Raw genomic sequence first — 15,398 nt, 5'->3', positions numbered from 1 at the left:
TAAGACATATGGTCCGTTACGCTCGTGAAGTTTATAATTACAACCGTGTTTATTCGCGTTTTAGCTGCGTATAATAAACGGGTCTACATTTGCCGTTCTCATTGTTCTTACACTCGCTCGCCTCCAGGGAGATTGACCGACCCCTTTTACGAAAACGTTTCAAGTAGAATAATAAATAGAAAAAACATCCAAGTTTAAAATACTCGGTATTATTCTAGTCTATCGAGATCTAGGGTCTTAATGGCCGTTTACATTATCTTAAGGAAGTAGTCGTTTTACAAGCTTTGGAAGGCTCTTAAGACTTCAAAGTCCAGACCAAAACAACCAACGTCAAATAAATTGCAACGAGTGGCTGACTTTATAAAAAGAAAGTGAACCTACCCCGTATCAGAAGTAAATAAGAGAAAAGGCTGTTGTAATGTTTGGGTTAATTTGAAAGAAAATGGAAGGTAATTATTAATAACTAACAACAGATTTATTTAGGACGAGGCAGTTTTTAGGCCCGAGGTATTATTTTATCTGATTATATATAATTAGGTGTAGTAGGACACAATATTCAAACCGGTAACGGGTAGACAAAACTGCTTAAAAGTTTCGAATATTCTCATAGAAGGAAGTCTCAACCATATTAATACAGGGTGTTTCAAAAGGTTATGCAAAAATTTGAAGGGATTGAGAAGTATGCCCAATTTTTTCCCATTTGCCTACGATGAGTGAAAAGAGCGCCTGAGAGCTTCCAAGTGTGCCCTACTAGCCCCTGGAAGTAGGCTGCAACCAACGCAAAGCCAAACAGCAGGGACTTTAAATACTGTTTAAGTTAACTTTTTTACGCTGGTTACCTCGATTTGTTTACAAAGTCCTTTTTTACCTGTCACACGAACCCAAACCTTAATGTTCGTTGCTTGGTTTGGCGCTTGTTGCAGCCTACTTCCAGGGGCTAGTAGGACACACTTTGAAGCTCTCTGGCGCTCTTTTAACTCATCGTAGGAAAATGGGGGAAAACCGGCATACTTCTCAACTCAAACCCTGCAACTCCTTAATTTTTTTGCATAACCTTTTGAAAAACACCCTGTATACAACGCAAATTTTAGTAGGCGCGTATTTCCCCCCAAACATCGGCTTAACATTTACTAGCGATGTAAAAAGTAGGAATATTTAATTATTAATAAACCATATATCCTCGATTTAAAGGGTACTGCACAATTTTTTCTTCTTAACCGTGTTTCGAAAAATCAACGTGGGCTAAGGGCCGTGTAGAGTGGACAGTGCTGGCAAATTCCGTGGGGCCCTTGCCAAAAGTGCCGAAAAGCGTGCTTTTTAGGAGCCCTGTATGATAGGGTCCCATCGCCTTGCCCTTCACAAGTAACCCCCTTGAAAATTCCAGTTAAAAGGGCCCGTGATGACATAATTTACCCCGGGCCCTGAAATGTCCCTGCATGGCCCTGCAAACGTTTCAAACAAATTACATTATCAATATAGGGAGACGCATACTTCTAGTAAGAAATGTATTATTCGCTTCTGGCCGTACTTGATTTAAAATATTTAATAAAGCCCATATTTACGGTCCTATGCAAAGAAAGTCCCCGAGATATTACGCTCACCAACAACGTTCTTTACAACATTCTTATACGCGTGTACGGGAGATGTACTCGTAGGCCTGCTTTTCACGGCACATTTTCCCCCGAAATTCCTCAGTCGCGCATACATAAACCGAATCTGGGATTCTACCGAGATTCGCGTCGTATTCTCGAGAACGGCGCTGCTACGACACAAAAGACGCTCGAGATTCTCCCAAATCAATATAAAAGGAAGAAATGAAAAAAATCCTACAGTCTGCTCGACTTTTTGTTTGTGTCCGTCACACGTGACGCGTCAGAAAAAGGGACGCGAATAAAACCTTTTGGAACGCTCTCGGAATGATTTCAAATCTATTTTCGTCAATGCACGCGCCGTATCCGCCAAGACGTTTTCTTTTTCAAATGATAGCTACATTTTTTTACACATAAGTAGGGTGAAATGAAATATAAATAGCAGCCAGCAGTTACTTGATATTAGCGCTGAATAATCAGAGCGAGGTAAACGCTAAGAAGATTTCGGTTAGAAGTCATTCCCTCTAACTGGATTATGTCGAACGGAAAAAAATATATAACGAGTTTGCCAAATCGGAGGAAATCTAGCCCAATTGGCTGTATTTTAGGATTAGCTGATTATTATTACTGAAGTTGACGGAGCTGCAGCGAGAGCATGGACCAATAATCTAAGATTGTTCCCGATATTTGGACACGGTAGGCGTGGCCCAAATCGGAAGACTTACGGAGGTACACCAGCCGCTTTGAAGCGCCTCAAGAATTCTGTTCAACTATCACTACGAGAGGCTTAGTCGGGGTTTATGCGTCAAATTTTGTTGTGTAAACTCTATTTGTAATGAATTTTTATTGCGATTGGGTAGCCACCATATTTGCACCTTGCATTGAACACTTAAAATGTCAATAAAGTATATATTTAGGCTTAGTTCATTAACATTTTTAAATTTATAAATAAAATGGATTATAGCGAATTTGATTAAAAAACCTCAGCCATATGCGGCTTACTTTTTAATTTTACTTAACAGAATGTATAATTACCATTACTTTAACTTTTAAAGAACCAATTTAAAATATAAAAGCTCTAAGACTTACTAAGCCTAATCATTTAATCGACAACAACGGCGCCATTTTGTCAAAATTGAACGTGAACGCCTCCAGCTTCTCTTCGAAACTACGTCGGAAATTGACTTCAGTGGCGCCAAGTTTGTCCACATTGAACTAAAATTAACCGTGATTTTTAAAGCCTGAACAGTGAGTCCCCTTAGATTCTTGGTCCATGGCGAGAGTGAGTTCAGGTAGTCATACTCCAGGACAGCTATCTTCTCGAAAAAGCGTCTTCCCAACGTAGCCCTCGACTACTAGCGCCACCTTTTGAAAAAATGTTGCAAACGCAGAATTACATCACTATGGGTACAGCTTAGGTCATAGACGTTTTAAACGGAATATAACCTTAACAGGGGAGGTACAAAGAACGCGAGGGTGGTATCTGGGCCTAATGCTAGTGTTACCATATTCTTAGCAACCTGAATTAATTCTTGGTTGTAGATAGTTAATCTGGCAGACTACCAAATTAAAAACACTTAAGCAACTTAGTCCTATAGAAAAGCATAGAAAAAATAGAAAAAGTTTACTCGAATTTCGTTTTTTAATTTTTAACCAGGAATCCATACCTCTACTTGGAATGCTTTTCGCGCAGATTTTCGTCTTGATGTGGCGGACGGTTTTTTTGACGTCACTATGTTAACTTAACAAACAACAACGGGAGAGGGGAGCGCGCGCAGAGGGGATTTTTTCTCTCGTAGGCGGGGCCAAAGCCGTCAGAGTGATCTTACCAACAAAAAAATACATTTTCGATGTGCATTTTGGGCGATGCATAAAGAAATAAAAATATCTATTCTATTCTAAAATAAGCTGTTTTTCCCAGCTGGAAGTTTAGTCAATTGAAATTGAAATCTAAGCCAACCACGTCTTAGGATTCTAGAACAAAATATCTGATTAGGAAAGCGCCTTTCAGGCACTCTGTCCCTCGTTAGCCTGAGCGTCTTATTCTTTGGCTCAATCTCTCAGCTCGAGAGTCTCATCGGAATCCGCCTCTTGTTTCCGTCTCGCAGGCGGCATGCATCGCTCCCTTCATCATCATCAGCCCGCCAGAGGGAGCCGAAGCCCGAACATATTTTCAGCTAGTTTCTCGGCAAGGAGAGCCCAAAAGCTCATAAAACAGGCGCGCCGATAGAGTCGAGAGGGTGCCTATTAAGCGTCTTCCCTTTAATGTTTCTGGCCCCGATCTCCAGGCGGCGCTGTCGCCTTGACGCGTAATAAAAAGAGAGTTCGGATGAAGGCCGCCAGAGAGCGTCCGAGATCTTCCGTACGAGAAAAAGTAGGAAACGGAATCAGGGACGATTGGCCTCGGTGCACCGGCAGGAAGAAACCCATCTTTATTTTTGTTTGCTTCGCTATTTCGCGCCTACATCGCGCCCAGAGTACCGACAAAGTGCGTATTTGTACGATAAGAGCCACGGTGCGAGCGGCCATTACGAAACTATTTACTGACGCAAAATGGCCGACCATCTAAGAGTTCTCGAGGGGAAATGACGATAAGCGTACGCCATCGCGATTTTTAAAAGTCGTTTCCGAGAGCCTTTGTTGACGCGCATTTAAATGTGTAAACGAAATAGGAATTTTACTACTTTCAAGAACGCTCGACGCAAACCTAGCGTTGGAGCGCCATCTGTTGGACGAAAATTGTTTCTAATTTTACACTCGACGAAATTCGAAAACAGACGCGAATGGCGTTTGTCAAAACCCGAAAAGAAAATTAGCTTTTCGAGTGAATTCGGGTCATTTGGCGCTTGTATATCGTAATGAGAATTCGCTTATCAGCCCACCACGCACGCCACCAACGCGATACTTTCGTTTCGACACTTTATTACTTTTTACTCTTTATCACGTTGAGAAAAGTAGAGGAACAGCTTTTTCTTAAGATTAAAGACGCGTCAGAATGGAATCCCAAAGGGACTTATTTCCCAAAACCGCCGGCTTCAAATTTAATTACGAGAAAGCGCCACCCGGCGACGAATGTTGGTATTTTCGAACAAGATAAATAAAAAAATCCATTTTACGGTTCTACGGTCTAAATCCCTTTATTTTGTTCACGAGCAATCGCTAAAACGACGAAGGAACAATAACATTCGCCCGATAAACAAACACCAAACCGACTATCGAACCTAAAATAAAAATGCGATAATTTCCTAAATTCTTTGAAGAGACTGCCAACATCTCGAAACAACCTTAACCACAAACATAAACTATAAAGGAGCGAAAGGGTTCAGCAAACAGCCGGCAGAGGGTGCGACAGTTGTACATGGGTGGTAAAGGGGAAACTTAAAAGAGGCATTCCAAAGACCTAATAATATAACACGGCCAATAAAAACGGGGGGATAAAAAGGACGCGTTGCGAGGAGGGGATCGGGGTCCGGGATAAAGATGGAGAAGCTCGAGAGGATGGAAGAGACGAGGGAAAACCCCCCTTTCCTCCAATTTCGCGGAGAAGGATCGTACCACCCGGATGAATTTTCCCTATAAGAATTATTATCGTTTTCAGAAAGAGGCTGGGGGTGGGGCTATTTTGGCACGAGCCGTCGTTCAGTTCGTTGAACCAAATATGACACCGATGGGAAGGGGAGACATTTCGCTGCTGGATACGTAAATTTCTGGTACAGCGACGCGATTCGAGCCGACCGACAGAGTTATAAAACTTTTTAATGACTGTCGTGGAAATTAATACGCCATTTTAGAACGGCGTTATACAGCGCCTTCTAACGACTGCAGACGACCATTAGAATTTTTATTAGCCTGCAGACCGATAAATCTCCTCTTTCTATCTCGGGAGATCCCCGAACCTAACCTCTCCCATCTTTTCACTTTCTTTCGCCGGAGTTCGCCGGCTTTTACGATCCACCTTCGCACTCCTGGAGATTTGTGTTTAACGTCGAAAACGAATGTGAGAGAACGAGCGTCATTTGAAACAGCCGCCGATAACGCGTAGGCGCGGATATATAAATGACACTTGTTTCCAAACAAGTCGTTTCAAAATATTTTATTTGATAGAGAAACGAAGTTTGTAAGAGATAGCGAAACAGATAAACAGATCAGTCTCTTATCTCGATGTTTTCAAAGATGTAAACGTTATTAATCGGGCATTTTTGGGGCAATTGTTTTAGTGTTGTAAGTTGGAAAATTTTACGTATTTTTCGGAAAAAAGAAATAAAAGTTTTCATTCCATGATTAGTCTAATATATTGTTTGCAAATTTAAATAAAGCGACATTTTCACCTCATTTTTTCGAAGCTAAAAGTAAAACTAAACCTCTAGACTAGCTTTAAACTGATTAACAAAATACTATGTTAAAAGGAACCACCTATGGACTGCAATGCAAAGGATGAAAATATTAGCGAATGAGTAGATTAGTCCATTATGAAAAGGGATAATAAAGCTAAACCCTAAACAAATTTGAAGAAAATTAAAAACTTACAAATAGCTCGTACCGATAGGTCTTCGAGCAAACAAAAAGACGCAACTCGTTTTGAAATTTTTTATGTTTTAGTTTCTCTTTTCGATGTTATAGTCGCAAGCCAGCCTTCCCGCACGGCACTGACGAGTCCCAAATAGGACGAAACCGGTCTACCGTTGTAAATTCTGGCTATTTTATTTAATTGAATTTAGTTTTTCACTCGAAGATCTATTTGGTCCGAGTTTCGCGTCTTATTGTTTGCTCGAAGACCTATCGGTACGAGCTATTTGTAAGTTTTTAATTTTCTTAAAATTTGTTTAGGGTTTAGCTTTTTTATCCCTTTTCATTATGGACTAATCTACTTATTCGCTAATATTTTCATACTTAACAAAATACTATTAATGTTTTGTAGTATGTTTACTATTATTAGACATTTTATATCGATAAAAAGTTTAAAAAATTAAAAACCCTTAAAAAATAATTTGTTTCAATTTTTATTTTTTCGAATTTGTGAAATATTTTCTAAAAATTGTTCCGCATTTTATATTTCCGGAAAATTAACAACACTAAAAAGCCTATACAAAATGCAGTTAATTCGATAAAATTAGAAGTATATATATTTTACGAGGTAAGTATTTATCTGCGAATCATCAGGCATGATGCGTACACCTAACGTTGCGAAAAAAAAATAAATTATTGACTTATTTATAAACCATATTTTATCGGTGAAATAGTTTCGGAAAATCGCCATAGCAACGTATTTCACCCCTCACTAATTTTTCTTCCAAGATGTATTTGAAAAATCAGAGGAAAAAAAATGCGAAGTAAAAAAATATTATCAGTGTAGGTAGGTGAATACTTCTGAGAGATTATATACTTCTGATAAACCAATCAGCTTGCAAGACGTTTCCTCGGTGAGTTTGGGTGCATTGCGGAACAAACAATCTTAGATGGGTAGACTGCGAGAATAGAGCATCTTATCAAATTTGTCCGATTTGATTAGTGTCCCCCCCCCCAATTTCTTCTTTCGGGTTTTCTACGAGTATTTTATCCCTTTTTGTTTCCGTACTTTATCCACTGACCCATCGTTCCATGAGCCAGGACTCACGATAAAGAATTATTGATCAGCGCAAAGCGGAAACCTAATAAAAAGTGAAGAGTTCCCATCTCTCATAACTCGAGGACTGACTAGTATTCGAAAGTTAGCTTTGATGATAAAAGTCGGCTCACCCTTAATTTCATTTCATAAATTGTACGATTAAACCATCTATTTCCATCTATTTCCATATTAATACTATATTAATTCATCGAGCCTAAGTACGCCAGAACAGGTCTACAGGGTGTTTCAAAAGGTTATGCAGAAATTCGAAGAAGTTGTAGGGGGGAGTTGAGAAGTATGCCTGTTTTTCCCCCATTTTCCTACGATGAGTGACAAGAGCGCCAGAGAGCTTCAAAATGTGGCCTACTAGCCCCTGGAAGTAGGCTGCAACAAGCGCAAAACCAAGCAGCAGGGACTTTAAATACTGTTTAAGTTTACTGTTTTACGCTGGTTACCTCGATTTGTTTACAAAGTCCTTTTTACCTATCACACGAACCCAAACCTTAGTGTTCACATTTCCCTGCTGCTTGGTTTGGCGCTTGTTGCAGCCTACTTCCAGGGGCTATTAGGCCACACTTTGAAGCATTCTGGCGCTCTTTTAACTCATCGTAGGAAAATGTGAAAAAACAGACATACTTCTCAACTCACTCCCTGCAACTCCTTAAAGGTTTTGCATAACCTTTTCAAACACCCTGTATATTGAAGTAATGATTTTGCTCGGATTGGGAGACTGTAGGTCGAGAAGTTCCTTCAAAGGATGTCAGGCTGTCAGCTTATTAGATAAGAAGAAAAGGAAGACTTAGCAATACCAAAGAATTTAGGTTAGTTGATAGTCAATCCATACTTACGCGGAATATTCCCCAAAGCCCACCTACCGTTAACTGCAGTGTCAAATAACGACCAAATGTACTAAGAAAAGTAAAGATAAGACTTAGTTAGAAACGCGGGTACAGTCTACCTACAAAATACTAAGCCAGTTGATACGAGAAGAAGTGTGAAGAAGGCTGACCGAAGAAGATGGTGGCTTCCTTTGGAACGTCGAAGAAAAGGGCTCGTCTTAACACGCGCTGTCATAAAGCCGGAGCCTTTGTATTCTGTTACATTCGTTGGTTGAATTGCTTTTCCGCGCACTTTCTCAATAGCCAAAAACTCCGACCAGGGAAAAGATGAGGTGAGCCGGACCAACTCAATTTATCAACGCTACATACGGCCGTAACGCAATATCGTTTCAAAGAATATATCGAGAGCCTGCTTCCGAAGAAAAGGTACGTTCGATTCTTCATGAAATAAACTTTTGCCAAGTCGCCGTAATCGAATACAGCTGGATAAACGGTAAAAAGTCAAAGATGGAAGTTACCAGACTTAACCTTTTATTAAAGGGGAACGGCCAAGCTTTTCCAAATATCGCCTTATTTGAATATCAAAAGATCAACAAGACGTTCAATATACTTACACGTACCTTATTTTGTCTTGAAAAAATAGTTTTTGGCCTAAATAGTTGAAACGCAAAATAACGCCAAGTATTTGGGGTTGAAATTTCGCCGCCCTCTTAAGGTGTATCGCCAGCGCCAGCAGCACCTTAGTGAGCGATTTGCGAACTATCCTAACTTTAAAATCGAGCAATTTAGGCTTAGGTCTCGTATAACTGAAACGCGCTGCGCGTGCAAAACAAATTTTTCGCGTCTTCAGCAGCGCGCGCTTTTATGTTATTTTCCTGTCTCACCGATTTCTCACCAGGTGTAACGGCGGACGCGCGCTTTTCAATTTCCCGAAATTTCTTTATTTAATTAAAAATTACCCACTTAATATTTTTTATGCGGTTTTCGCCATAAATTTTAGTTTTTTAACTGGTTAAAGCTTGTCCGTTCCCCTTTAATAGCAATAGCTTGAATTGGGGTATCATCTAGCGTTCTAGCTACACGCTTTTATTGACGAGCTTAATCTATCTCATTTTTACGTGTACCAGTAAGTACGGGAGAAAAACAAGGTCTTGGAAAAGGGCCAAAACAAATTCAGACACTTTCAACTTTACCAAATTAAACAACCAAATAAATCGATTCGTCAAATAAGAATTCCGATTTAAGAACTTAAAGATATCAGGCTTTAGCCTAAGCTACCCTCAAAGCTAAATTCGTACGTCGAAAAAAAACAGATCCTTTAATCCGAAATGGAAATAAAAAAATCAATTTTGGCAGATCTAACGAAGAAGCCTCAAACGAATGCAAACGTCACTCAAGGTCCTCCCGCCTAAATCTAATTTGGGAACTCTACGAACGTCATCGCGATAATGCCACGCGTAAACAATCCAAAACAAAGGCAGTATTAACGCGAGCCAAAACAAAATTGGACAAATTGATTTTTCGAGATTGAAAACAAAATAAGTTCAAGGCTTAAATCTCATACGCTAATCGGATAAAGAAACAGAAACAAAAGATAAAGGTGATTAATCAAAATTGAAAACGCGTTTTTTTGTGATGAAAGAAGGGAAATAGAAATCGAGATTGAAAAGAGTGGGCGAAATTCCCTCTGACGTCATCGGGTTGAGACGAAGACGTCAGAGGAAAGTAGGAGATAAAGGCAGGGTTTGGAGGGCTCCAGGGTCAGCCGCGGTCGATCAGATGGCGAGATCGGAGGCGGCGCCGAGGCTGGATCCGGGTTCCGGAATCCGGACCGGAAGTCGTTAAGCCCCAGCTGATGTAGGCGTGGGGGGGGGGGGGAATTTAGGGATATTCCCCCCAAAAGGAACCGGAAGATGCGGATCAAACGATACAAGATTGCATATTATATTTATTTTTAACAATATGAACAATGCCATCGGGGATCCATTGTCAACGTACGCGAGACTTAACTGCCAAATCGGCTTTTCAAATGTACGTTTTAAGATATTGATTCTTTACTATATGAAAACCATAATAAAAAATAAGGATAGTTAAGTAAGCGGTTACAAATTTATTTTGCTATGGAACCCTGAATTACCCACCTAATTCTGGTGGAACCCCAACTATTTTTTTTTACTTATCTTAAAAGACTCTTGACACAAACAAAGATGGCCGCGCTGCGAATTGTCGGAACCCCTGTGACCCTTCCATGGAACCCCTGAGTTAAGTCTCCATGCAAAAACCGTATTGAAAGGGGAAAAAAATTATAAATAATATTAAAGATAAATAAATTGTAAATAAATAGTTTTATGTAGTTATTACATAGACGTTACACACTCAAAACTAACTAACAGCAAATACGGTTTATAATTTACTGCAAGGTGCAGTTGAAGTGGGTTAACAGCACATTGTCGTAAAATTTACAGCTTTCTGCTGTATTTTGAAGAAAACAGTAGCGACTGTAAAAATTCATATTCGTGCTGTTTTTAAAATGACAGTTATATTAAAATTAACAATATGAAACCGTGGTTGACGTTTTACTTAAAAAATGCGTAAAATTTACCACACGTTGCTGTTTTTTCTGTTATAAACGGCTAGCGCTAGTATATAAAACAAATAATTATTATTTAGTTGTCAAAACATTTTTTAAAATCGCGCAAGTTTCATTTTAGTTTTAAATATAATAATATCCGATAAAAATATTTTTATATACTCTTTTGTATAAGTAGCATCCCACGCAAAATGCTATATTAATTACAACCCTTGTTCATGGTGTGCTTAATCATTTGAAACCAAGTTAATAGTTTACTTTCCTTTGGTTCTCCCTATAACTCTAAACTACATAGGCTCGAACTAGACATGATCAACTAGAGTTGTAGTAATTTTTGATATTTTCGATAAAAAAATTTATTGGATTACGAAAATATATTGTTAAAGTTTTGGTTATGTTAATTTTATAAGTGATAAAAATTTAATATATTTGTATCATGAATTCGTTAATAAAATATTTTAAATTTTTTAATTAAACCAATGTGATAATGGTTTGATCCGTAAAATGTTTAATGACATTTTAAGGTTGTGAATAGGTTCTGTACTAAATACGTTTGATAACTAAATCTACGGCAAACACTGGAATTTTACAAACATTGGATTTGACTGTAAAAACTGCATGCATTTACCGTATTAAATACGTCTGGAATGAAGGTTAAATAAACAGCAATACTCTGTAAATATAACTTTATCTTGCTGTATTTTTAAACAGCAGAGTGTCCAGTAAATTTAACAGGAAGCATGACAATAAAAAAAAACAGTCAGAGTTGGTTGTGAAATTAACAGCATTCTGCTGGCATTTATGCTGACCGCAGCTTACTGTAAAATTTACAATAATATTTTTCTGTGTGTAACTTCAAATTTGGCCTAAGATCGCCTGTAGAAGTGTTCTAACCGCGGAATGAATGAATGAATGAATGAATTTTATTTACCCAGAAGATCCCTTTTAAATCAGGGAGGAGCAAAGGCTCGCAGGTACAAAATGGTATTACGGAAACCAAAATAAGAAACGTTGATATAATAGGTTTCGAGTTAATATAAAAAAAAGGGGTTAAAAAAAACAAAAACCAAAAAAAACTTAGGTTAAATGAACAAGTGCTATATACAAATATATACAAAATGGTAAACTATTACTTATAACACGGTCAGGGGGGGGGTAAACACTATGGCATAACCTTTCTTTTTTCACCGCGGACGGTCCACCAAAGCTTCAGAAGCGTTTTTGTATTATCAATCAGCCGGATATCGGGCTCATTATCAAACGCGAGGAGAGATTTAAGCGTTAACCGTCGATGGTCTTCCACTCTGGCGCGATCTAATTCTGGACAATCTCGGATAATGTGGAGGAGGTCTTCATTTGGCGCCCCACACAGAAGGCAAGCCGCGGCACGTTGGTGTTCAGGGAAAAGCCGACTACCAGGGTTTTGTCTTACGGGTCAGCTACCAAAAATTTATATAGTTTGGGTAATAAAGATTCTTTATTACCCGGATAAAAATATATTACCGGGAGTCTAGGTTATACAAAATTTTCAATAGCTATTCTTTATTACCCGGATAAAAAATATATTACCGGCAGTCAAGGTTATACAACCGGCAGTCAAGGTTATACAAAACTTTCAATAGCTTGGACCACCGCGACATTAACATAAATTGATCTAGGAAAATTGTCAAAAAAAGTCCGATTCGTACGGTAATCTCTAAATCAAAAGAAAGCCGGCACATCACATAAAAGCGAGCGAGATAGTTTCATCTTATAGGACGGAATGTATAAGATAGTATAAATGTTTTCCAAAGCCAGTCGGGAAATCCTCGTGGATCGTTCCGGGTTTCAAAGAGGCGCGGGTCACGACGGGGATATGCAAAACAAAAGGGGCTTTATGGACTGAGGCTTTCGGTCAGGAATGGCTTAAGGGGCCCAACTTCCGTCCTTAGAGGGCTTTAGCCTATCCGAGACATGTACATTTCGTCCTGAAAGAATGTTATTTGGGCGCGCGTGCCGGGGTCTCCTGATGGGATTTGCCGAAAGTGATAGAAATGTTCTCCTCTAAGCTTGATAGAACCCTTAGAGCGTAAAATGAATTTACCCCCCCCCTCCTTCCCTCAAATTACAGTATATTTTTATTCCTGTTATTCGTTTTGTAGGATCCAAAAATATTACGTCCGATTCAAGACGAGGTTTTTGAGTAGTGAAAAATTGATAGGAGCAACATGGTCTAGTATTCCCTCGGCATGGAGAGGTCGGAGTAAAACGTGACTGGCGTGTGTTTCAATGCAGGAAGGGAACGAATGAGATACCAGACCGATTTGATTTTCTTTTAAGGGGAGGAGCTTACTGTTAGAGCGTGAAGTGGAATGGCAGAAACGCTCAAAATCGTCTCACCAACGTTTGCAGATCTGGTCGCTCTTGCCTTTGCCTTTAAAAATGTTTGGCTTTATTATACAGGGAAATTTAAAAAATTGAACGCTTAATTTAGTTAGTTAATGAGGTAACTAAATAACGCGTCAGCGGAGACTTGGACGATCTTGAGGGGAAATCGGAACCGGATTCCATAACGAACCGAACTTGCTCTTTTAGATAAATTAAAAAATCCCTTACATTTTGTAAAGACCAATTTTTGCACACAATCTCTAAGGCTTTTGTGTACTAAGATCACGTAGCCGCCGACGACGACGAAACTTACATAAAAATTAGGTCTAGAAGGGTCAGTGATATATCAATCGACAGAAAATATCGATCATCAATAGCCCATTATTCATAGCCCTCAATTTTTTATTTTTGCCCTAGGGGGCCCAAAAGTGGGTAATTTGCCCATTTTAGTAATTTTTGGCGATTTTTAGACTTTAAATCTACATTTTATTTTAAAATAAGAAAAACGTGGTTGAAAATTTTATTTTTAGTTATTCCTGATCATTTTGGATGTACGTTTACGGTTGCATCGATAAATTTTAATTTTAAGTGAGATTCATATGCAATTTGAGGGGACCCCACAACCCGCGTACGCACTATTGTCATATTTGAATTCCGTACCAATTCAATATTCAGAAACCAGCGCCATCTGTCTCCAAATATTTGATCTTTGACCTTGGTAACCTCAACGAACTGTATCCATTGTCTTCTCCTTTCAGCGTTCTTATTACGGCACCGCGCGTTTGCTATACAGAGTGGTGGCTATGCTACGTTTTGCTGTCTTGACTACTGTTAGATGTGGGCTATGCTATTTTATTAGTACTTAGCGCCGCCGATACAATGCCGCCGCCGAATCAATTCCTTTTTGGCGCGCTGCCGTTCAATTTTGTTCCCGCCACCGAAAGTTTTTTTTAAGTTTTTCTACTTAACTTTATTTTTTTTTCTTTCAAGAACATTTTGGAATTTTTTTTTTAATTTTCAAAAAGGGGGAGATACATTTGTTCCCCTTTGGCGCCGCCACCGTCGGAAAAAATCAACGCCGGCGAGGATTTTTGAAAAATCGGCGCGCCCCGCCGCCGCCGACCGAAGTCAAATCGGCGCCGTGCTCTATATGTTATGACATTTTGGATTTACCTATGTTTATAAGGTAATTTCGGTGTTTATTTTAAATGTCGCCAATTATCTTATACAGGGTTTTTTAATGATAAAACTAATTTTTCACTGAATGACAAGGTGATTAGGATCGTTGTTAATGCACTAGGTTGTTGAGAGAGTGCCCTGATTATTTTAAAGGACAGGGTGATTGAGTTATTATTGATATTTTGCTATAAATTCATTTTAGGTTATTATAGTGTTCTTATCAAGCTAATGTACAGGGTGTTTTTAAATATGGTTCCTAATGAAAATGGTGATTGATATGGCGCTGTAGATTCCTGTAGTTATTTTTTGGTGGTAAAGTTACTCTTCGGTTGTCGAGAATTAGTTCCCTGATAATGTTAAAGGACAAGTTGATTAAGTTAATGTACAGAGTGGGTGATATTTTAATGAAATTTACACTTAGGTTGTAATAGTGCGTTTATTCATTTAATCTTCAGTGTGATTGAAATATTCTTCGCTCGATGACTTGGGCCTAAGGTGGTGCCTTGGATATTAGGCTAGCTCATTATTTATTATTTATTTATTTATTAATCAATGGACAGTGTTATTATTTATCCTTGAGTAAAAATTAATCTTTGGTTATTAATGCTTCGTGGGTTAAGCCCAGTTCACACTATACAATTAATTGGGCCACTTAATTGAAACCAACTAATTGTAAGCAAGAAAATTGTCCAGTGTGAACAGAAAAAGTTGGAACAATGGTTACAATTTTTCTGTTCACACTATTCAATTGTATTGCTTACAATTCGGTGGTTTCAATTAAGTGACCCAATTAATTGTATAGTGTGAACTGGGCTTTAGTTTTGTTAAACGACGAGCTGATTGAGATAATGTTTATAATATACAGGATGGTTAGGGTGTTATAGTGCGCTTACTAATAAAAGGGACAGGGTGATTGAAATTTTGTTCATAATTAATGTACAGGGCGATTACTAAAATGAGGTTATCGGTTTTTCTTTGATTTAAAATTACTCTTTGGTTGTCGAAGTGAGTTAATTATGTCAAACGACCGGGTGATTGAGATAATGTGGTTAAAAACCGTAATTTTAGACCATATTCATCTTAGTTTATTATAGAACCTTTATTAAATTAATGTACAAGATGATTAAAAATTGATTCAAATGTAAATACATCGGGGGGGGGGGGATTGTGTGTACTCAAATGTCCGTGACATCTTGTTTCATTCCCGAACACCTTCAGTAAGTTAAGTT

The 15,398-nt window shown here is 38.6% G+C and overlaps 1 protein-coding gene across 2 annotated transcripts in view; it reads left to right on the top strand.

Annotated features, from left to right (window-relative positions):
* Window positions 1–15,398, top strand: part of dnc (phosphodiesterase dunce) — a 195,679-nt gene that overhangs the window by 107,449 nt on the left and 72,832 nt on the right. The window lies entirely within an intron of this gene.

The sequence above is a fragment of the Leiobunum rupestre genome, chromosome 6 (genome assembly GCF_980474605.1).
Source record: "Leiobunum rupestre chromosome 6, qqLeiRupe1.1.hap1, whole genome shotgun sequence".
Lineage (NCBI taxonomy): Eukaryota > Metazoa > Arthropoda > Arachnida > Opiliones > Sclerosomatidae > Leiobunum > Leiobunum rupestre.
The sequence above is the reverse complement of the archived record's forward strand: the minus strand, read 5'-3'. Positions and strand labels throughout refer to the sequence as shown.